The sequence below is a fragment of the Microtus pennsylvanicus genome, chromosome 2 (assembly GCF_037038515.1).
Source record: "Microtus pennsylvanicus isolate mMicPen1 chromosome 2, mMicPen1.hap1, whole genome shotgun sequence".
NCBI lineage: Eukaryota > Metazoa > Chordata > Mammalia > Rodentia > Cricetidae > Microtus > Microtus pennsylvanicus.
In genome coordinates this window covers 141,105,771-141,128,869 of record NC_134580.1, presented here as the reverse complement: position 1 = coordinate 141,128,869, position 23,099 = coordinate 141,105,771, and the positions used below count along the sequence as shown (strand labels likewise).

At 49.5% G+C, this 23,099-nt stretch overlaps 1 long non-coding RNA gene across 1 annotated transcript; it reads left to right on the top strand.

Moving 5' to 3' along the window:
* Positions 1–21,860: 21,860 nt before the first annotated feature.
* LOC142845181 (uncharacterized) lies at positions 21,861–22,848 on the top strand. The gene is made up of 3 exons (XR_012909811.1): positions 21,861–21,939; positions 22,617–22,712; positions 22,825–22,848. It is a non-coding gene; the product is annotated as an uncharacterized LOC142845181 (long non-coding RNA).
* Positions 22,849–23,099: the final 251 nt, after the last annotated feature.

Here is a 23,099-nt window from a genome sequence, read left to right as displayed (position 1 = left end):
GAATTTGTGTTTTCCAAAGTCTGAGTCTTCCCTCGCCTGCTGCTGATAAGGCCCTGTTAGGTGCAGGAAGCATGATCTATGCTGGTCTAACATGGGGTGGTTCCACCTATCAGGGACCCCAGGGTGGCCTCCTTGGGTGAGTCAGGCTTCTTTCTGTACCAGGGAGTACCTTGGTCCAGATGCTTCCCTCTGAGCATGGACAGCCTCAAAAGGCCCAGGCTCCTATTTCACCCAGCGGGAGGCTCCCATCCACTGGGGCCACTGGGGCTCTGGGACATGTTTATGTGGAACCATGAGGACAGGGAGAAAGGTGGGGAGTCAAAGAACCCCACTTTTAAGGGCTCTCCCTGAATGCTACAAGATCTTGCTTCTCTTTCTGTACATTGGAAAGAACAGAGTAATGTGGCCACACTGAGCAGCAAGGGAGGCCGGGACGGGCAGGATTTATTCTGAATATAGTATGCTACATGCACTTAAAAACTTCAGGTCCTGAGCTGGAGAGAGCTGAGCTGACAAAGTACACACACGTGTACACACTCACATGCAGCCACACACACACTCACACTCACACACACATGCGAATTTCAAGAAAAGACGAAAAGCTCATATCCTGTTAGCTCAGAAAGGCAGGGAGCTGAGCAAGCGCAGTCGCTGACACAAAGACACCAGTTAGTTAAAGCAGCCACTACCGAAAAGATGGCTGCACCAAGGTCAATGGAAAATTAAGCAAATACAACCACATAGAGGTAATTCTCCATCGCATCAGCAACTGAACCCTGATTCCACAAAGACTGTTCATCTAGAACGTTCTCTGTGTCGTGTTGCATACCCTTTCCATTGTGAAGCTGAGGGCTTCTCCTTTGAGACCCGAGTGGTTTGTTTACAGAAAGTTTGCTTTTCCACTACTGTGATAAAACACTGACCAACAGCACCTGGGGGAGGAGAGGGTTTGTTTGGCTTACAGTCCACCATTGAGGAAAGCCAGAGCAGGCAGGAGCTTCAGCAGGAAGCTGGGCTGGAACCTGAAACGAGACCATGGGGCAACCCTGGCTGTTCACCAACCCACTCGCTCCCTGGCTCAAGCTTAGATAGCTTCCTCATTCAACCCAAAAGCACCTGCCTAGGGAAGGCACAGCCCACAGTGGGCTGGGTCCTTCTACATCAATTAGCCATCCAGAAAATAACACACAGATGTGGTCTGGAGACAATTTCCCAACCGGAGCTCCCTCTTCCTGGGTGTGTCAGGTTGACATAAAGCTTAGACATCATGGTACCTTTACACAGAGGTTTTGGTGTCTCACTCATGTGGAGGCCTCTTGGATGGACCGTGGGAAGGGAGCCCGTGATCTTCCATTTAGAACCCAGGGCTGACTAGCCAAGATTCAGCCAAGCGGGCTCCTTCCTCAGCAGGCCTCCCGCAGGCCTCCCGCTCTTTGCTTGTGGTATCCCAGACAGAGGCACAGGGAGCATGACTGTCATCGGGAACACCTGTGAAGGATCTCCTAGGCAGGTGGCGGGGCCTCTTTCCAGGAACAAGTGGAAGAACGGGTGACATTGAAGAGGCTGCCCTCCGTTGTGAGTCCCTCCTGGCTCTGCCCACGGGAAGCTGGCTGTTTGCCTGAGCCTCTTGTTTTCCTCTATTTGGTTTTTATACTTTCCAAATAAGATGTAAAGGCACACACAGTGCATAATTATAACGCTTGCGGGATAGGGGGGAGCTGTTTTCTTTTTTAACCACATCACTGCCATTCCCAAAGTGTTCTTACAATTAAAGGGCACCAAAAAAGGCCTGTTCTGGGAAACGGAGGTGATGACTGCTTCCAGGATGGAGAAGACATTTGAACTCAACTGTATGGATGCATGCATATGTGTGCATCTGAACGCATGTGTGTATGTGTGTGCATGCATGTACACGTTTGCATTTAATCAGGTCTTTATGCTGTGTTTTCTGGTATTTCAGCATCTAAGGTCCTTGCTAACCATGGAGACCTGCTTTTGCCAGGGTGACCAGCCTCCAGACACAGGAAGCAGCTTGCCTGCAGTCTCTATCTGAGTGCCCAGAATGCACATTCAACACATTCCTTGTTGGGCACCAGGTCACTGCATAACTGCCCTAACCACCCTAAGGTCAGGTACAGCAAGGGACAGCCCAGAGTCCTGCTACACCTGCTTGGCCTGCCTCGCCCTGCCCTTCCTGCAAAGGCCACCCTAGTGGCCCTTGTACACACCTAGTCCCTCTGCCTGCTCCAACCCTAGCGCTTTGCTGGAGGTCCTGTGTTGTGTGCTGGTTCCTGCTTCCAGAGATCAGTGAGAGTGACCTCTTCCCTTGTGACAGTCTTCTTTGAATCCATGTGTATGTCTCAAACCCCAAAACACACAGTTCCAGCTCAACGTATGATGGAAACCATATGTTTCTAGGTCCCATTCAGCAGGCCACACAGGACAACTGCATGTCCCCTGGCCCCTGGTGTGTGTCTAGACAATGTTTGACTTTGCATCACAAAAGGCGCCCTGTGATGTCAGAGGCGCCATGAATCACAGTGACAGCTCCCCCGGTATCCAAGAGACCTCCCCTGGCTGCTAAGTCACCATCCCCCCAACCCCCCTGTGAGAACCAGTCACTGTACTAAGCATCAGCTGAAGGGCCTGGATTCCACATGGAATGACCCACATTGTGTCCAGCTAAGAACTAGTAAGCCTCTGGCTAATTTCCTGCCTCTCGCTGCCCTGGGAACCTGTGCTGTTTGCTCCTGTCTGGAGGCTCTGTGGCTATGCTGAGCACTGGCTGCTCTGGACAGGGTTTCCATAGCCACCTCCAGGCTCCAGGACCAGACTGCTGCAGACTGTGAATGCGGCCTCTCCTCTGCCCTCTGTGCTCCTGCCATCTGCAGGACTAAGCTCCCCTGCCCTGCTCTTCAGATGTGTTTGTTGACATTTCTGCATCTCTAAATGGGGGGGACTGGGACGACAAGTGACTTGCTCACCAAGTCTGAGTGCCTGAGGCTCAGGTCTGCTTCTCCTGCACATGGAGAGATGGATGGCCCTGCTCTTCTTGGTAGAGACTGCACACAGTCCCAGCCAACCTATTTCATGAGAAAGGGGTGGGGCCAGGTGTGATGGCATACATCTTTGATCCCAACAGGGGCATGGAGATGGATCTCTGGAAGACTACACAGTGAAGCCCTGTCTCAAAACAAAACAAGCAAACAAACAAAAATGGCGGTGGTGAGGTGAGGTGAGGAAGAAAACCCGGAAGTGAAAGCATAGGCTTGACCCCCCTACCTCACCTCCCCTGTCTCCCTTTCTGCTTTCTGGCTGCCATGATGTAAATCTCTGAACCCGTGAGTCAAAAGATGCCCTTCCACCTTGAAACTATTTCCCACCCGTGTTTGTCCCAGCAACAGAGATGTCTGACTCCCACACTGGCAACCGTAGTGGAAGCCCTCTGAAGACAGGGGCTTTCTGCCTTGACCATCCTTATTCCCTGGTGCCTGGAATGGTTGATACCTCAGAGATGCTTCTTGAAGAACTCGGTGAAAGAGAGCGTGTGTGAGCAACAACAGCTGCCCTGATTGGCTGTCTGACCTGGTCCCAGCAGCACAGTGCATCTCGGGCACAGGCACATCCTTGGCCATCTGCCTCTCTGGTCGGTAGGCAGTTCCCTATTCCTGCACTGTGGATAGATCATTCGTTCTGTTGGCAGCAGGATCATTCTTATGGATACATAGAGAAGCAGGACTTCCTAAGACAGAGAGGCCAGCTGCGCAATCCCCAGAGAAGCCAGAATCAGACTTGGAAACGAGAAAGCCACAGGGTTAAGGAAATGGCCAAGCAGATAAGAGCACTTACCAAGCTTATGTGAGAACCTGGGTTCATATTCCCAGAAGCCAGGAGAGAAATGGGTCTGTAATCCTGGCATTTCTACGGAAACAGGGGCTGGAGAGACGACTCAGCAGTTAAGAGTACTCCCTGGCTGTCTGGCAGAGGTCAGGGGCTTGGTTCCTGGCACCTACATGGCAACTCACAACTATCTAAAACTCCAGTTCCAGAGGATCCAACATCCTTTTCTGGCCTCTGTAGGCACTGGGTATGCATGTAGTACATAGTTATACATGCAGGGAAAACACTCAAACACATAAATAAAATAAATCTAAAAATAAAACATGGCAGGAATAGACGGGTAAATTTCTATATGGGGTAAAAGAAGACTTAGGCCAGGTGTTGGGAGCACACGGCACCAAAACACAAAAAAGACCCTGACTCAGAGAAGAAGGGAGTCAGGAACAGAGGCCTGGATTGCATTCTGACCTGATTGCTACATATCCTTCATGGCACAAGTGCACACACACTTTACACACACACACACACACATCACACACACATACATATCCACATCATACTCATACACACACACACACACACACGCACACACACACATCACATGCCACATGCACACACATCATTTAAAGCAGTTATACAACCAAACAGTCCAAAGCTCTCAGCCCACAAAGCTGCTCACATGGCCAGATCACTCTCTGGACACCAATACTGACACCCCATTCATTACTCAGAGCATCAACAGAGGGTGCTGAATCTGACCAAGACCCCTTCCTCAACAGATATCTGGGCCAAATGTGGGTCCTCCAGTCATGAGCCATTCCAACCTCTTATTTCATGAGGTTCCTGGTCCTAATGTCACAAGATTCTGACTGAAAAGTGTGTGTGTGTGTGTTCGCGCGCGCGCGCATGCGCGCGCCGATCACTAATACCCTCAGAGCCCCTGACTGGCCCAGAGATGACCAATGGTAGACAACACCTCGGACCCTATGGTTAGCGCAGCTGCTTCCATGGTATGCAGTTAATGTAAGTTTCTATGTGGTTCAAAAGAATGGCAAAGCCAAGTGCACTGGCACCCCTGAGAATCAGCAGTGCAGACGCCGAGGCAGGGAGATTACAAGGTTGAGGCAGCGTGAGCTATAGAACAAGACTCTGTCAGAGAGAAGAGAAAAAGGAGGAGGAAGAAATGAAGGGGGGCTTACAGGAGGAAGAAGAGGAGGGGGCAAGAAAAAGAGGAAGAAGGGGAAGAAGGAGATGAGGAAGAGCAGAAGGAAGAGGAAGATGGGAGAGAAAAGAAGGAAAGGAAGGGAGGAAGAGCAGAAGAGGTGACAAGGAGGAGGGCGAGGAGAGAGCGGGAGGGGTGGGACACTCCCTAATCTTTAAGCAGGTGGCCATGGCTTTAGAACTGGCTTCTGTCTAAGCCAAAAACTCTACAACACCAGACATCTGCGATCTATCCCTTTAACACCTCTGTCCCTGGTGGTGACAGACAGCACCGTGCCCACAACCACAAAGGCCTTTTCTTAAGTGCTGGCTCACGATTGGTTACTTGTTCTTGCTCAGCACAAAGTCACCTCCAAGCTCGGTGCGGTTGCATGCAGAAGAGCTCTTGTGCTGTCCGAAGTTGACACACTCTCTGCAGATGTGGGGCTCCCATTCTCAAAAGGGGGCAGAGGCAGACATAGGACTAGTCCTGCGTCAAGGTTAACCCTTCCTCCCCTTCCTCGTCTCTGTCACCAGTGTTCATATAGCACCATCACCACATGGAGCAACGGAGAAGAAACTTAATATGGTTCCTATGTAATGGATAGTTTTTCTGAGGACAAGGTTGAGGGGAGTGTATTAACCAAATAATCATTCAAACAAATGCAGAAAGGAAATGAAGGCCAACATGACACTAAAGACAGCAAGATCCCAATGCTTTCCCTCCCCACAGAGTGAAACCCACCGTCCCACAGACTCAGAGAGATACAGGCCCTGGAGACCCCTCTGGTCTTCTGACATTGCCTACTGACTCGGGCCCAGCCACACACACCTTTCTCTGTTTCCCTCTATTGAGACAACTCTTACTTTAAGCATTGGCTCCACATAGCCAAACCCCAGGGGGGAACACATGCTCAGACGCTGTTATGGCTTATGTAAGAAAAACGAGGCGGACAGGCAGACAGGAAGACAGGCAGACAGGCAGACTGACAGACAGGCAGACAGACTCGATCTCTACAGGCTGAGACTGGTGATGTATCGGAACAGGGAAGGACCCCAACCTTTCTGTGGGTAGCTACACTTGGACGTGGGGACCTACGAGGAAGTTACAGCTTTGTGTGTGTGGTTTGAGTGGAAACAGAATGAGCTGTCTTCAATACCGGGTGTATTGTTTCTGCAGTGGAGCTAAACCATCAGGTGGGGATGAGCCATTCTTTATGGCTACAGAATATTGCCTGGCTCACTTCCTCGTGGCAATTCTCCAACAGCTTGAATCTTAAACGTCCCCATAGGCTCATGCATTGAACGACTGGTCTCCACCGGTAGTGCTGTTTTGGAAGGCTCTGGAACCTTTAGGAGGTAAGGCATAACCAGGGAAACAGGTCACTAACATGACCTTTGAAAGCTGTTCTCATTTTCTCCCCCTTCCTGCCCCCTGCCCCCCCCCCATTCCTATCTGCAATGATGCCCTGTCTGAGAGCCCAGAATCAACAGAGTTGAGGATTGTATACTGAAACCTCTGACCATGCCAAAGCTTCTTCCCTCAGATTGTGTGTCTGTCAGGTGTTTGTTATGGCCATGAAAAGTCTAACGTGGGAGCAGCTGTCTGTCTTGGGGGCAGAAGTTAAGGCAGCACATACCAGCAGGCTCCATGAGTGAATCTGGAATGTGATATGGTTCACTGGCATCACTGCTGCCAGTGGGGCACTGTCCACAGTGGGGGACACAGGACAATGGGTTTGGGGTTTTAGGGGAGGTGTGATGGAGCCTGTCAGTCCTCCCAAAGTGGGAAGGACTCCAGGATTCTCCTCCAATCTCCTTGAGACACAGAGGCTGCAAGAGGAGGGTCTGTGTGGCTGGAGGCTGAGGTCAAATGGGCCCCCAAATGTCCCCATATGGAGTCCCTGGGTTACCCACAGGGTCACATCTCCAGACCCCAGTTTCCTCATATTGGAAATAAAACCATTAAACCCTGGAACTTCTGACTTCACGATCCACCCCACCCCAGCTCTTAAGGACTGGCACCTCTGCCCCAGGTCAAACAGCCCGAGGAGGCAAACCTGGGACACATCCACTCTGAGTCTGGGCTTCCTCCCCAGGTTCACGGCTCCTTCATCTATCCCAAGAAGGAAAACCTCATCTTGTCAGAGATGAATAAGAGGCAGGGACATGTCTACAACCAAGATGCATTCTCCCGCATCCCCAGACAGCGTTCCTCAGTGTCCATCCTCCATCACAGTCCAAAGACCACACTCTAATAGCATGACAGTCACAGGAGAACAACACTGTGGGGCTGAGGTTGGGCTTCAGTTGCTAGAGTGTTCACCCGACTTTCACAAGCCCTGGGTTCCACCCCGGTGCCAATGCCGTGTAAAGTGGGAGTGGTGTCTCACACCTGGAATCCCAGCATAGGACACAGGAAAACCAGACGGTCAAGGTCATCCTCAGCTGCATGGCCAGCTTGGGCCACAAGACACCCCGACTCTAAAGAAAAGGAAAAAGAAAAAAGGCTAGTGCTCAAGAAAGCGCCTTAGGAACTTGAGATTGACTCTGGCGGTGCTAGAGGGGTTAGCACAGACCACATGTCCTGCACAGTATTCGTTAGGTGGGCATCTGACCGTAGTCCCAACTTCTCCCTCCTGGGGGGGTCTCCTTTGACCTGGGGCAGCCTAGAAAACTGACATCCAAGACACAGCCTCCTGCCCATGAGAGCTGGGGACCACAGGACCGTCAGACAGCAAGCCACCCTGCCTCCCATCCAAATAACTCCTGTAAAGTATTCCAAAATCACCTCGGAAAACAGACCCCTGCCTTTAACTCCAGCACTTGGAGGCAGAGGCAAGCCAATCTATGTGAGTTCGAGGCCAGCCTGATCTACAAAGCAGTTTCAGGACAGGCTCCAAAGCTACACAGAGATACTCTGTCTTGAAAAACTAAAACATGCAAACAACTCAGACCCCTATTTCAGCTCCTCCTCTCTAGGGGCCCCTCCCAGGCCTGCGGCTGTCAAGTGTGACAGACTGGGGCCCAGGTGGGGGATGTTTAAACCCTGGGGGTATGCTCGCCTGAGCTCTTGAAATAAGAAAGTAGACAGGACATGAGAGCACGAGGCAGCTGTGTCTCAGTAATGCTTTGTTTATGAAAGCAGGCAATGTAACCCACGTGACCATGCTGGCCGGAGAGAAGATGCTCTGAAGAGAGACATCTGTACCTTCAGATCACGGGGACAGTGGACGCCACAGAATTAAACTCTCTCCAGAAATCCCATGCTGGGGAGGGCAAGGCTGAAACCCTGGTGCCAGACAGAGGAGGGGCCTGCCTCTGGAAAGAGTTCCACACAATTCTAGCAGCTCACCAGACTGCTCTGTGGGGACAGGCCAGAGCCAGGACAGCGGTGGGTGGTGATGGACAGGGCCTCCCAGTCCTTGACCAGAACTGCTGAGCTGCACAGACCTCTTGCCACTCTCTGGAAAGATAAACTTCCTATCAGGACCCCCCCAAAACAGACATGGGGGTCACTTCCCAATGCGGCCACAATGAACACATTTCCCTTCTCTGCTTTTCACTCCTGCTCATCTCCTTAATCCGTGTGGTGAGGACAGGCGGCCCAACCTGGCCTGCCAGGATCCCCAGAGCTCGGGCAGGTGATGGCATCCGGCTGCGGCTGTCGGGTGCTGACTGTCACCACAGGGGATAGCCAAGAGCTGCATCAGGCTGACAGCACATTACACCTTCGAAGAAGGGTCTAGGGGAGGGGTCTTGCAGCAGGGGCTCAAGAACAGAGCCTGCAAGAATGTGGTTGGAAAATGGGTGGAATCAGAGAGGTGAGGTGAAGCACAGTTAATAAAAACTCAGAGACAAATATTGGGGTTCAACCTGAAGGTCAGAAAAACAAAGCAGTCACTGGCTCTTACCTCAACCTCAGTCCAAAATGGAGACCCTGCCTCCAGGAATCTTGGAATGAGACTGTGAATGAGAGCTGTCTCCTCCCATCTTCAATCCCTCTCTAGGGCTGGGATTAAAGGCATACACTACTACTGCCTGGTTTCTATGGCAAACTAGGGTGACTGCTGGGATTAAAGGTGTGTGTCACCTCTGCCTGGTCTGTAAGGCTGATCAGTGTGGCTGTTTTACTCTCTGATCTTCAGGCCAGATTTATTTATTAAAATACAAATGAAATACCACTACAGTGAGGCACACTCCAAGTGCTCACTCCCCACCTGCTTCTCCTCCCTGTAAGCAGATGGTCCATCCCATTTTTTTGGAAGAGGAAATCAAGGCACAAGGAGGTGACATACTTATTCAAGGCCACCCAGCTTAGTTGAGCCATGATGCTCCCTTTGTCCTTCATAGGAACTAGATATACACAGCAGTCACCCTGGGACTAGAACTGTGCATTCAGGGGACAAAAGGTCACATGATCCAGCAATGACTGATGTTTGTCCAGCACCGGTGCTGTGATAGGCTGGAGGAGTGGGAGGACCTCCCGTAACACCCGAGTGTCACAGAAACAAAGCATCTCCAATCAGCCCTGTGAGGAGGGACATGATGGCTACCATGGGACAAAGGAGGACACAGAGACATCCAAAAATTGCATCATTGACTTGAAGTTATGGGTTAGCCAGTGACTGATCTGAGATACAAATCCAGGCTATGAGGCCCCAGGAGCTCTATGCAAACGTTTATACACACATACAAATACACATACCCATATGTGCAAATACACCTTTGCACCCAAATGTGGTTTCTGCGTAATACAGACAAACACACATGCACACACCTACCGTAGGGAACAGAGGCTTTAGCAGAAGGGTTTAAGCCACAGAGGCCAGCATAAGCCCCATCTGCAAGGCTGCTGTCCTGGGCTGCAGTCACCAGGTATGTGAGCTGACTTGAGAAGATGCCCAGCCTGGGATCTATAATTGTAGCAGAAGGCTGTTCACCCTGTCCCACCAATACTGGGCTCCTCGGATGCAGAATGCGCTACCCAGCACAGGCTGTGATTGACAGCTGGTAGTCACATCTCTTAGCAAACTGTGAGGACCAGCAGCACGCTCCAACAATCCGGCCTTCCGTTTCTTACCTGCGAACAGTGTGAACGTTCTGCAGGGCTGCTGAATGAGGCCACGCCAGTCAAGTGTCAAGAGCCATGACCAGCACACAGCAAATAGCAGGCACAGTGGTAATGCGTGCTTTGTGCGCACATGCTTCCTTGACTCCAGCGCCAGGCTGACCCTCGGTGCCTCCACAAGCATTACTCGGTTGTTCATCGTTCATCGTCTTGAAGCCTCGTTGACCCAGGCACTCAAATGGAATGTCACCATCAACCACAACCATTATTCCCCTGTTCTAGCCAGATTGAACAGAGGTCACACAATTATTTCCTTTGTCCCTCCTGTTCCTTCTCTGTGGGAGTTGACAAGAGATGACAGCTGCACCTGGGCTTGTGTTTAATTCACCTCAGAAAGGCACAGGAAATTGTATGGGTTGAGGACACGGTGTCAGAGGGGCAAAAAGTTTATAAGGACGGGCCAAGAGGAAGACCAAGAAACAGGAGAGAGACCAAGGTGGGATGGGACCATAAAAAAAGCTTCAATAGTCCAAGTGAAGCTAAATGCTCTCCTGGCTTTATTCCTGTGGGATGTTTCCAGGGCGCTACAGGATGGCCCCTCCCAGCAGCCAGTGGGAGAGGAGGAGTTGAGCCATCATGTTCCCACCAAGGCCTTCCTCTGAACCACCAGCCAGGTCCTCCTACCTGGCTCTGCTCCCCATCATGGAACAGCTGACCCCAACCTTGCTGTTCCTGAAGCACAACCAGAAAGCGGTCCCTTAAAGCCCTGCACCTACTGTCCCTGCCCAGTCTCAAGCCTCTGCATGCAGGTCTCAGTCCTAACTGGAGCCAGAGAGCTCTGTCTCCAGATACTGAGTCTAGGAGGCCACGAGCTGCTGTTCCCCTCTGTAGACTACTCCCCCACCCAGTCCTCTCCACCCACTCCCCTACCCACTCCTCGCCACCTACTCCCCCACCCTCTCCCCTCCTTTGTGCTTGACCAGGGCTAGCCTGAGCTGGCTATAGCTGAACTGGGATGGGATGATTGCATTAGGTGTGTGTGGGGGGGTGTGAATTGGAGTGGGGTAGGTGGGTTAGGGTGGAAAGGTCGGGTGGATTGAAGTGGATGGGTTGCAATGGGCGGGTTGCAATGGGCGGGTTGCAATGGGTGGGTTGCAGTGGGTGGATTGCAGTGGGCGGGTTGCAATGGGCGGGTTGCAGTGGGTTGGACTGGGGTCATAAACTCCACAGAGCAGCATAGAAAACAGAACAATCCTCAGAGTTCCCTCCCTCTCCAGCTTTTCCAGAAGTCACGAAGGAAGCTGATCCACCAATTGGGCAGTCTCCGGCCTCTGCATCCACTGCTCTCCTTGTCCAGGTGACTGTCCCTCCGGTTTACAGCGAGCTCCTGTTTGCCCCTTTATCTGCCCCCTTTAACTGTGACTGCTCAGTGATTTGCTCCCTCAGGTATCATTTCTCAGGAGTGTCATCCACCTAATTTTTTAAAACTTATTTTTGTTTCACGTGCATTGGTGTTTTGTCTGCGTGTGTCTATGCAAGAGTGTCAGATCTTGGAGTTACAGACAGTTGTGAGCTGCCATATGGGTGCTGGGAATTGAACCCTAGTCCCCTGGAAGAGCAACCAGTTCTCTTAACCACTGAGCCATCTCTCTTGCCCCCCTCGTTTTTTAAGGCAAAATCTCTGGTTCACAAGCCCCAGGGATCCTCCTGTCTGCAGCTCCCCAGCACTGAGACGATAGCCTGTGCTCCTGCACACTGCACCCAGCTTTTCGGTGTGTGTTCTGGGGATCTGAACTCAGGCCCTCACACACCCACACCAAGCAGGCAAGCGCTTTGCCATCGGACCGTCCTCTCAGCCCTTATCATTTCTTTGGAAATCCACGGATGTGCCTTGCCGTGGTGCCTACCCCACTGCGTGTGTCTCCTGAAGATCTCAGGCAGGTTACTTCTGAGGTCTTGCTACTTTAGAAGTCACAGGAGCACACGTTTCTCAGGGGCCTCGCGTCACGTCGTGGCGCAGCTGTTCAGACGCGTATTTATTGAATGCTAGTATTACAGGGTTCTATTGTTCTTTTTTATTACAAACAGAATTCTAAAAGCCAGTCCCTTTTATCTGTCCTTGAGGACAATGGTGTGATTTTAAGGACATCTAAGCTGGCTGCTCTGTTTACAAACCTCATTCTGGAGTAAGAGAGCTTCCTGCGATAAGACACCGGAGGAGGGTGAGCTCCGAACTAGTGTGGGAGGGCAGGCAGCCACGTTCCCATGGTCCACCCTTCCATGCTTTCCCCATGATAACAACAGCCCAGTTCTCTTCAGGGGAACAAGGCATTCCCACAAACACCCAGGAAGGCCTGCCAATCAAGGTGTCTGTCCCCTCACCCAGGCAATATGTGCTTTCTTCTTGGAAGTGGCTCGTTAAGTGGGGTGATTAAACCATCACAAGCAGCTGAAACTGGTCTCTCTGTGCCCAAATTTGTTCTTGTCACTCACAGAGAGCCCTGACCCAAAGTGAAAGAAAACAGATGGGGCACAGGGCACAGAAACAAACCCCATTGAAAAGACTGAAGGCATGGCTTGGGGACTGGGGGTGGGAGGAGGGGAGAGGGGATGCTCCACCAGCACGCATAGGGTCCCAGGTTCAATCCCCAGTAGAGGGGGAAGAAAAGTCTACAAAGAATGTTAGCAAAGTTCACTCGAGGGGCTGAGGCGATGGCTCAGTGGGGAGGAAGTGTAAGGATCTGAGCTAGAATCCCAAGCACCCGTGTGAAAAACCAGACAGGGCTGTAAGTGTTCCTGTCACCCCAGCACTGCGGCCATAGGAGACAGGTGGATCTTGGGGGCTGGCTGGCTGTCAGTCTCACTCCAGGTTCAGTGAGAAATAGAGTGAGACACTCAACATCATCCTCCCTTGGCCTCGGCAGTAATGCGTGCACTCTCTCAAGCATGTACAGGTAAGAGAGAGAGGAGGGAGAAACAACTTTTGATTTGGGGTAAAAGGACATTTAATTTATCCTTGGACAAACACTGTCCTTTGCCACCAAATTTCAGGTCCTCTAGGCTTCTTCTCAGCTAGGCTTCAGCTTTGACCCTGTCCTCACCAGACCCGTACAATCCAGTCTCTACAAGAATCCCTACCTCACAGGCTTGCTGTCAATCACCCTGGCCTATCCCCAGCAAGGACCCTGGTGATCCATCAGGAATTGATCCCCAGCAATTCTCCTCCCCAGGACCTTCCAACCTGCCCCCAGCTGTGAAATTTACCCACCTTGCTCTTCTGTTGTAATAAACAGTTGGCACCTCCGTGACTGGTTGTGACCCGTCACCCACGATCTCTCACATGACCACATGTTACATGTATTCATGTGACCGAAGCACAGACTCTGGTGTGGTGATGGCTGAAGGTATCAGAACCTCCAAGAGCGAATGGGAGGCTGTCACCAGCTCACCTCCTTTGTCTGGCTTCTTGTTTCTCCTTCTCAAAAGTGTTCCTCCCATGATGCCATCTGTCACTAAGCCACACAGCCAAGCAGCCCTCACCAAAGCCAACGCTGTATTGGACTTTCAGCCTCTAAACTGTGAATTAAATAAACATCTTGTTTTTAGTGATCCAGCCTCGGGCGTTTTATTACAGTAACGGAAAACAGACAGATAAAACATTGACTGCCATAGTCCTAAATAAAGTCTTCCTTACTAGTTCAACAAGAACCAGAAGGTTTTTCTTTTTTTTCTTTAATACTTTTCACTTAAAAATGTGTGACAAACCCTGTATGTGTAGTGGGGACAAAATGCAGACTGACCTAAGAACAATTCCTATCCTTATGTAGAATGTGCATAGTGGGTGCCGGAATGGGAACAGAACCTTGACTATGGGCAGATGCCTAGTGGACAAGCAGATGGACAATTCCCCCAGTGGTCTGTGCTGGGCCTTCCAAACGTTCAGGTCACATGGAGAAGTTTGCCCAGGAAGGTGATCCTCCTGGCTGGGGGAAAATCAAGGACCAATCCTCCAGGGCAGGATTTCCCCTAGAATTCTGGACCAGAGTTCACAGTTTAAAAAACAGAAATTGTTTTCATCAGAACATAATCAGAGTTCACATGAGCACGCTCACACACGTGCACACAAGCACACACACACACACACACACACACACACAGAGGCATTCCCACACCGGAGTGGGGGTGATGTCAAGAACACTGCAGATTAACAACAGATGGAAGAGATGAAGTACAGACCTGGTAGCATAGCCCCTGAAGCAGGAGGGGCATTGCTATAGGAGGAGGCGTCCAAACTGAACTTCTGCAAAACAAATATGTAGAAGCAGCCTCCCAGCCCCAGATGTCACTTGAAACTTTATTAAAAATAAAACAAAACAGGGAGGGGTATGCACATGAGATCATCCCAGAAATTCCGGCACCGAGCAGATACTTGATCATGTCTAAGGAGCTGTTGCTAATTGTTCTCAGGCCAGATTCTGATATTCTGTCTGTGCTTTGAAAAGAAGCCCTTGCCTTTTAGAGACGCATTACTGAAGTATTGTAAAATGATGTCAGGTCTAGAATTGGCCTGAAGATAATCCAGGAGAAAAGACACAAAAGAAATACAGTGTAGACAAAACAAGATACGCAGGGAACGTCGAAGCTGGAGATGGATGGACGCTGGATGCCTTCCTTGCACTGGCTTCTCTATATGTGATTGAAAACACACAGTGTGGAGTGGAGTTGAGAGGGGAGCCTGAGGGGAACCCCTGGGAGTGACACACAAGGGAACTGTTCATCGCCTTCCATGGCTATGACAAATTACCTGAGCAGGTCAACTTACATAAGCAAAGGGTGTGTGTGTGTGTGTGTGTATGGGGGTGTGTGTGTGTATGGGTGTGTGTGTGTGTGTTGGCTGGAGTACCGGACATGGGAAAAGCTGCAGGGGCTAGGATACCCACTCAGTGGCCATCTTCCTCCAACCAGGCCACACCTCATGCGTCCACCAACTCCCAGTGGCCTCATTTTAAGGACCTGCCAGTGGAGTCCAAGGTCCTGCTGGGCTCTTGGGCTCCCATCTCCTCAAATCCCATCCCAGACCTCTGGTGTGTCCAGCCCACTCAGCCCACAAGGCAAGCTCCTGGGCAGACAGCTTCATAAATATGCTTGACACTTACAGGGCCAGGGAGAGGCACATGATGTGTGTGAGGCTGTGATTCGGGGAGCCCCTGAGGACAGAACTCGCCCTATTTTCCCATCCTGCCTCAGTGGACAGACCGAAAGGCATCTTACATACTGCTGGATAGAATAGGTTTTTCTCCTTGGGTGTCACACGGGAGAGGACAACACAGTCTGCAATGGTTGGTGTTCTCCTCTGTGTGTGTACGTATTTATGTGTGTGCATGTTTGCAGGTGTGCATGTTTGTGTACATGTATGTTTGTGTGTGTGCATCTTTGAGTTTGTGTCTATTTATGTTTGTGTATGTTTGTGTGTGTGCATCATTGTGTATACATGTTTGTGTGTGTAAGTTTGTGTATGTGTGTACATATTTGTGTGTGTATGTACATATCTGTGTATGTGCATCATTACATATACATGTTTGTGAGTGTGTGTCGTGCATGTGTGTACACGTTTGTCTATGTATGTTTGTGCATGTTTGTGTATGTGCACTATGTCTACGTATGCATGTGTGTGCTCATGTGTATACATGAATGTATACATATATGTTATGTTGCATACACATATATGAGATTACATATGAAGAGACAGGAGGTCAGTATTAAGTGTTTTCCTTGCTTGCTCTCACCTTGGGTTTTTATTTTGGGGGAAAGGGTTGAGATTTTTGTTTTTTAGTTTTTTGGGTTTTCGATTTTTTGAGACAGGATTTCTCTGTGTCACCCTGGCTGATCTGGAACTCTCTCTGTAGACCAGGCTGACCTTGGACTCAGATCCTCCTGCCTCTGCTTCCCAAGTACTGGGATTAAAAGCATACACCAGCACCACCTGGCTCACCTTGGTTTTGGAGGCAGAGTCTCCCACTGAACCTGAAGATCACCCACTCAGTTAGACTTGTCAGCCGTGGGTCCTGAGGAGCTGCCCCTTCTTTGTCCCTACTCTTGCCAGCTTTTCACACTGGCATCCAAACTCAGGACCTCATGCCCGTGTGGCTCACATGTTACCTCATGCCCGTGTGGCTCGCATGTTACCTCATGCCCGTGTGACTAGCATGTTACCTCATGCCCATGTGACTAGCATGTTACTTCATATCCATGTGGCTAGCATGTTACCTCATGCCCATGTGACTAGCATGTTACTTCATATCCATGTGGCTAGCATGTTACCTCATGCCCATGTGACTAGCATGTTACTTCATATCCATGTGGCTAGCATGTTACCTCATGCCCATGTGGCTAGCATGTTACCTCATGCCCATGTGACTAGCATGTTACTTCATATCCATGTGGCTAGCATGTTACCTCATGCCCATGTGACTAGCATGTTACCTCATATCCATGTGACTAGCATGTTACTTCATATCCATGTGGCTAGCATGTTACCTCATGCCCGTGTGGCTCACATGTTACCTCATGCCCATGTGACTAGCATGTTACTTCATATCCATGTGGCTAGCATGTTACCTCATGCCTGTGTGGCTCACATGTTACCTCATGCCCATGTGGCTAGCATGTTACCTCATGCCCGTGTGGCTCACATGTTACCTCATGCCCATGTGACTAGCATGTTACTTCATATCCATGTGGCTAGCATGTTACCTCATGCCCATGTGACTAGCATGTTACCTCATGCCCATGTGACTAGCATGTTACTTCATATCCATGTGGCTAGCATGTTACCTCATGCCCGTGTGGCTCACATGTTACCTCATGCCCGTGTGGCTCACATGTTACCTCATGCCTATGTGGCTAGCATGTTACCTCATACCCATGTGGCTAGCATGTTACCTCATGCCCGTGTGGCTAGCATGTTACCTCATGCCCATGTGACTAGCATGTTACTTCATATCCATGTGGCTAGCATGTTACCGACTGAGCTACATCCCAAGTTCTTGTTTTTTCTTCTAAAAGGGTAAAGGAAATTCAGAACAAAATTGACAGTACAGCTGACAACATTCTTCAGAAGTGAAGTTTTACTTAGCAAAAATTTGCGGGTGGAGGAATGTCTTATGCATATGCGTGATGTATGCACATGGCTGAGTGTGCGCCATGCATACATGTGGAGGCCAGAACGGCACAGCAAGCATATCCCTCCATCACTCTCCACCATCTCTCTCATTTCCTTCTACCTTGGGCTCCCCTTCCCTCCCCACCTCCCCCTTCTCTTCCTTCCCTTTAAGACAGGATCTTATTATGTAGTGAGGTTGGTCTCAAACTCTCCATCCTCCTGCCTCCACCTACTGAGCACTGAACTAACAGGCTCACGACAACACACTCGATTCTTTGTGACTTGTGATCCTTGTAACAGAATCACCTGGGTGCCCAGTCTATTCCCAATGGCTTCAGAGCACTGAGCTCATTTTCGTTGACCTCACGTTTCTTGACAAGAGTGCTCGATGTTTAAACCCTGCAGAGGAGGCACCAATCACCTCACAGTGTCTGAGAAGACCATCTGAAGCACAATTAATAAAAACTCAGAGACAGAAATTGGTGTTCAACCTAAAAACCAGAAAAGCAAAGCAGCCAGCCCCTGGCTCTTACCTCAATCTCAGTCCAAATAGCAACCCTGCCTCCAGGAATTTCAGAATGAGACTGTGTGTGTGCGTGAGCTGTCTCCTCCGGTTTTATAATCCTCCCTAGGGCTAGGATTAAGGGGGTGAATCACTACCGCCCAGTTTCTATAGCAAGCTAGTGTGGCTATGGGATTAAAGGTGTGTGTTATTGCTGCCTGGACTATAAGGCTGGCTGGTGTGACTGTTTTACTTTTCTGATCCTCAGGCAAGTTTTATTTATTAAAATACAAATGAAGTGTCCTTGGGCTTCCCACAGGTCAGGGAACCCTGATTGCTCTTCGAGCTGATGAGGGAGGGGGACTTGATCGGGGGACAGGGAGGGAAATGGGAGGCGGTGGTGGGGAGGAGGCAGAAATCCTTAAATAAATTAATTAATTAAAAAAAATACAAATGAAGTGCCACTGTATTCACATATACAACATGCATAGAGAAGCAGCCATACTCTCCTGGGACAGGCATCTTCCTGACTCTGTTGGGATTAAAGATGGGTGCAATCATGCCAGCTTTAAGCAGTGTGTGTGTGTGATGCTAGGCAAACACTCTATCAACTGACCAACTGAGCTGTTTCCCCAGCGAAATAAATACTATTTTAATGCGACTGATTAGAAGTCAAAACCAGTACAATAAAGAGAATGGGTTCCAAAAAGCCAGTACACACAGTAGGAATAAATTCTGGTTCCACTGCCAGTGGCCCCGCAGTCTGCCCCAGCCATACAACTGTCACCACCATAGCCAGGATCTCAGTATGTAGTCCCAACTGGCATCAAACTCACAGCAAGCCTTCTGCCTCGGCTTTTGAGTATTTAGATAACAGGATGGAGCCACCACACCATACTTCTATGTAGATGTTTTCGTGGGAAAATTTGCTTTGGTGGGAATGGGGGTCTGATGTTGTTTCCCCTTCTGGGTGCACACCAGAGACTGGGGACCCCGCTCCAGACACCTGTGCTTGGTGTGACCCACAATGGCAGCCTGTAAGTGAGCAGAACTTGGCAGACCAGACAGATCGCCATCACAGACCCCCATGGAAATCACAACCCACTCCCACCAAGATCTGTAAACTGCCTTCCCTCACAGCTCCACACTCCAGGGGCAGAACTGTGACAGCTCAGAGCCTGTAATTCTCGTCCTAACAACCATTTCCTTAACCTTAGCAACCCTCTCCAGGCGTGATTTCCATCTTCTAAAAAATTAAAATGTTCTATTCCTTTAAGGCAAAGCCTCCTTGCCATTCATGTCGTCGCTTCTTTGCCGGCTTGACTTAACGAATAGCAGAAACTTCCTCTGTCTCTAGGTATTTGGTAAAGCCTTCTTGAGCTAGGTAGCCTTTTTATTTTTAGTGTTTTACATTTTTATTTATTTTGTGTTTGTGAGTGCACATAGCCTGCAAACCATCGTGTGCCGTGTGTGTGGAGGTCAGAGGACGACTTGTGGGAATGGGTTCTTGCACCGCGTGGTTGCCAGCGAATAAACTCAGGTCACCAGGCTTGATGGCAGCATCATTGCCCACTGAGTCATCTTGATGGCTCCCGTTTCATTAAAAAAGAAAAAAGCCAAACAAATTGTCCACCACGTGTTCTCCATCTGCAATCCCCTGCATGCAGCTTTCTCCTTCGTGGAGGCTCCTCAGATGTTTTTGTGATGAACACAGATGCCTCGAGTCATCTGCCAAGACGTGATTTTCATCCCGCCACAGATCTCAACAGGAGTGCTCCTCAGGGCTCTACTCTGCTCTTTCTGAAACATTCTGGGCATGTGGGCAGAGTCCTTGGGACAAAGGACAGATGAGTGACTCAGTTGAGTTGACACAAAGAGGACCTAACACCCCAAAAGTGTTTGTTTGCACAGGGAGTTGAAGTGTTGTCACGCCTTTCACTCCTGTTGCCAGGCAACCAGGACGCTCCATCAATGACTGAGACATAGTATCTACCTGGGAGATACAGTATTGGGAGGCTCTGGCTCAATTGTCTTAGGAGGCAAAGCCTACAAATTTGTTTCTGCTACAAACTGATTCAGGAGAGGGTTGTTTTGGTTTTTTATGGTGTTTTGATTTGGTTTGGTTTTAGTATTTTTAAATAAAGTTGGTACTTACATATGAAATTCTCCAATTTTTTAATTTAAAAAACTCAATAAAATTGCAGGATACAAAGTCAAAAATATTTTTTAATTAAAAATAAAATTGGTTTAGCACTCAAAAAAATAGAAACAGCTAAAATTTTAATTTCTGACAAAACAATAAATATAGTATTAACATTTTTGATGTTTTAAATTTTGTAGACTTTATTACATTGGCTTTTATTTTTAATCAGTCGTGTTAAAATAATATTTATTTGTCTGGGAAAACAGCTCAATTAGTCAATTGGTAGAGTGTTTGCCTAGCATGCATGAAGTCCTAGGTTCTATCCATGCATACTAATACATACACACACACACACACACACACACACACACATTGCTTAAAGCTGGCTTGGTCGCACCCATCTTTAATCCCAACAGAGTCAGGAAGACACCTGTGAGTTTTAGGCCAGTCAGGTCTACATAGTGAGACCCTCCCTCAAAATAAAGAACAACAACCAAAATGGTGTTCCTCCATCTACAGTTCATCAGTCAGGGCACGCAGCTTCGCTCACCATCTGTACTACTCTGACATACTGGAATGGGACAGGAAGCAGGAAGACTCCACTGGCTTTGGCGGTTCAGGTCATGAGGGCTAAGCTAACGAGGCCAGTTCCCTCCATGACTGTAGTTGGAGAGAGAGAGACACTTAGGGTGTAATCAAGGCAGTGACACCAATGAACCCAGGACTGGACTCTGGGTGGGCAAGGACAGCCACCACTCACCTGAGAGGGGCAAGGAGAGCTAGCTCACAGCATTCAACATAAAGCTCTGAGAAATAAAAGGGTGTTGGTGGACTGGCCAGAGGCACAGCTGTGAGTCTACAGTTGGGTTTTTGTTTGTTGGTTGGTTGTTTGGTTGGTTGATTTTTTTTTTTGGTTCTTTGTTAGGTTGGAAAAAAGAACCACAAACATGAACAACATAGAAATACCTCCCCCGTGTTCCCTGAATACAGATGAATGTGGGCAGGAGAATGTATTCCTGGAAAGTGTAGCAGACTCTCCAATGAAGAGAATGAATGACCGCCCTGATGCTGGAACTGTTTAAACACACTCTTCCCCTGGTCTGTTTCCATGGAGAGATCACAATTTATTTACCTGTATTTAGAGTTTCCCATGGTGCCTTAAGAGAGACCGTTCTCTCTCGGATCAGGATGATCACCTGACTCAGAGTTCATCAGCTGATCAACTGAGCAAAGGTACAACGTCAGAGGTCTGGACTGGGGAGGCCCGTGAGATGGAGTGAAGGTGGATTCACCAGGGGAGTGGCAGGCAGGTGAGCACCTCCTGGATGCAGAGATTTAAACAGCATTGCACTAATGCTGCCTACTCCTCTTCCTGTCCCCTCGACATCGGCTAATATGTGTCCAGACCCCATCTCCCACCACCCCCTCCTCTTCAGATACACTAGCATCCCCACAGGTCTCTCAGCTCTATGCCCCGTCCCCTCCTCTGAGCTGTGATGTGTGCCATCCTCCCAGATCCCCCCTGAGTCTTCAGGAGTCACCTCCTCAGGGATGCCCTCCTGCATCACACTGTATGAGAGGATAGCCCTGCCCAGGACCCCCTCCCTCCCTGCCCAGGACCCGCTCCCCCATCTGCACCTGTTCCTGCATCATCTCCCCCTGAAGCTGCTGGCTGATGTGTTTACCTGCCCCTGTCATCCTCTGAGGCTGGAATCCATTGTCAACAGATGGATCGCATTCACTGCCACGTTCAGGCGGCCAGCACAGCAGCTGTGGGAACAACAGAGATGTCCCCAACCGTATGTTAAGTGAAGTAACGGGTTAGTATGTGGATGACTGCCTTGACAATCTTTGCATGGGGACGTGTTGTTTTACATCTGACTTGTTCTGTTTTCTTCTTGTGTATAGTGCGGGCCTGCCGGGGAAGAACTGGCACCCAGCCATCACAAGGAAATGTCATATTAGGGATGGACAGATGGCTCCGAGGTTAAAAGCACTGGCTGCTCTTCTGGAGGACCCAGGTTTGATTCCCAACACCCACACAGCGGTTCACAACCATCTGTAACTCCAGGTCCAGGGGATTCGATAGCCTCACCTGGCCTCTGTGGGCACAGGCAGACTTGTGACACGCAGGCATAGATGCTGGCAAAACATCCAGACACAAAATAATTTTATTATTTAATGTCACATTATTTATTAAATTATTTAATGTTACATTGCTTGATTGCATGCTATCATATGTTCATTTCCTATCATCATGCAGAACTAACAGGTTAACATCCTCACAGGTTCCTCAGTTGTCTACCGTGTCTCCTCCTCTGAGCCTTTAAATGTTTCTGTTCCTCCCACCTAACGTACTAGCCCTCCAGAGCCCATGACAGCTGAAAAAAAAACTGTTAAAAGCAGCACAAGGCTTATTATTTACTGGGTCCAGACTTCTAGGTCTCAATCCATTGCAGTAAGGACATCGCAGGTAGCCAGGAGCTTGATGCAGCTGGTCACATTGCATTCAGTCAAGAGCAGCCAGCCAAGGATAAATGCAGGCATGCCAGCGCTCAGCCAAAATCCAGGACCTTTTGCCAAAGAATGGCGCCACCCACAGTGGGTGAGCCTTCCTTCTGATCAAGACAGTCCCCCACTGATATGCCCACAGGCCATCGCAATCTAGACAGTCCCTCATTGAAACTCTTTTCTCCAGGTGATTCTAGACTGTATCGAGTAGACAGTCACAAACCAATGGCTACAGACAACAAAGCAGGTAGACTTCCCCAACTGAGAGCCCTCATTTTTACAGGTTAGTCCCTCCCCTGCCTTTTGACAGAGAATTTTGATATTCTTTCTTTAAACAAATTGTTAAGGTTGACAGGAACCCTCTAAAATAAATGCCTGGACCTCGCTCATTCTAGGCTTGACCCCACGGTCAATGCTTGAAGGCACTCTGGAGCCAAGAAGGCCATTCAGGCTGTGATGAACAGAACCAGAACTGGGTTGATATCCTGGATGCATCAAGCCTTTGGATACAGGAGTTCCCAGGACTAGTAGCTTTGCACCAAGTAGCAACTGGTGAGGTGGCAGGTGAAGTGACGTGGTTGGTGAGGGTCAGGCATGCTTGGGTGTGACATGGGAAACAGGAGACATTTCTTTTGACTCCTGAAGGAAGAATAGGTACAGGACCCAGGAG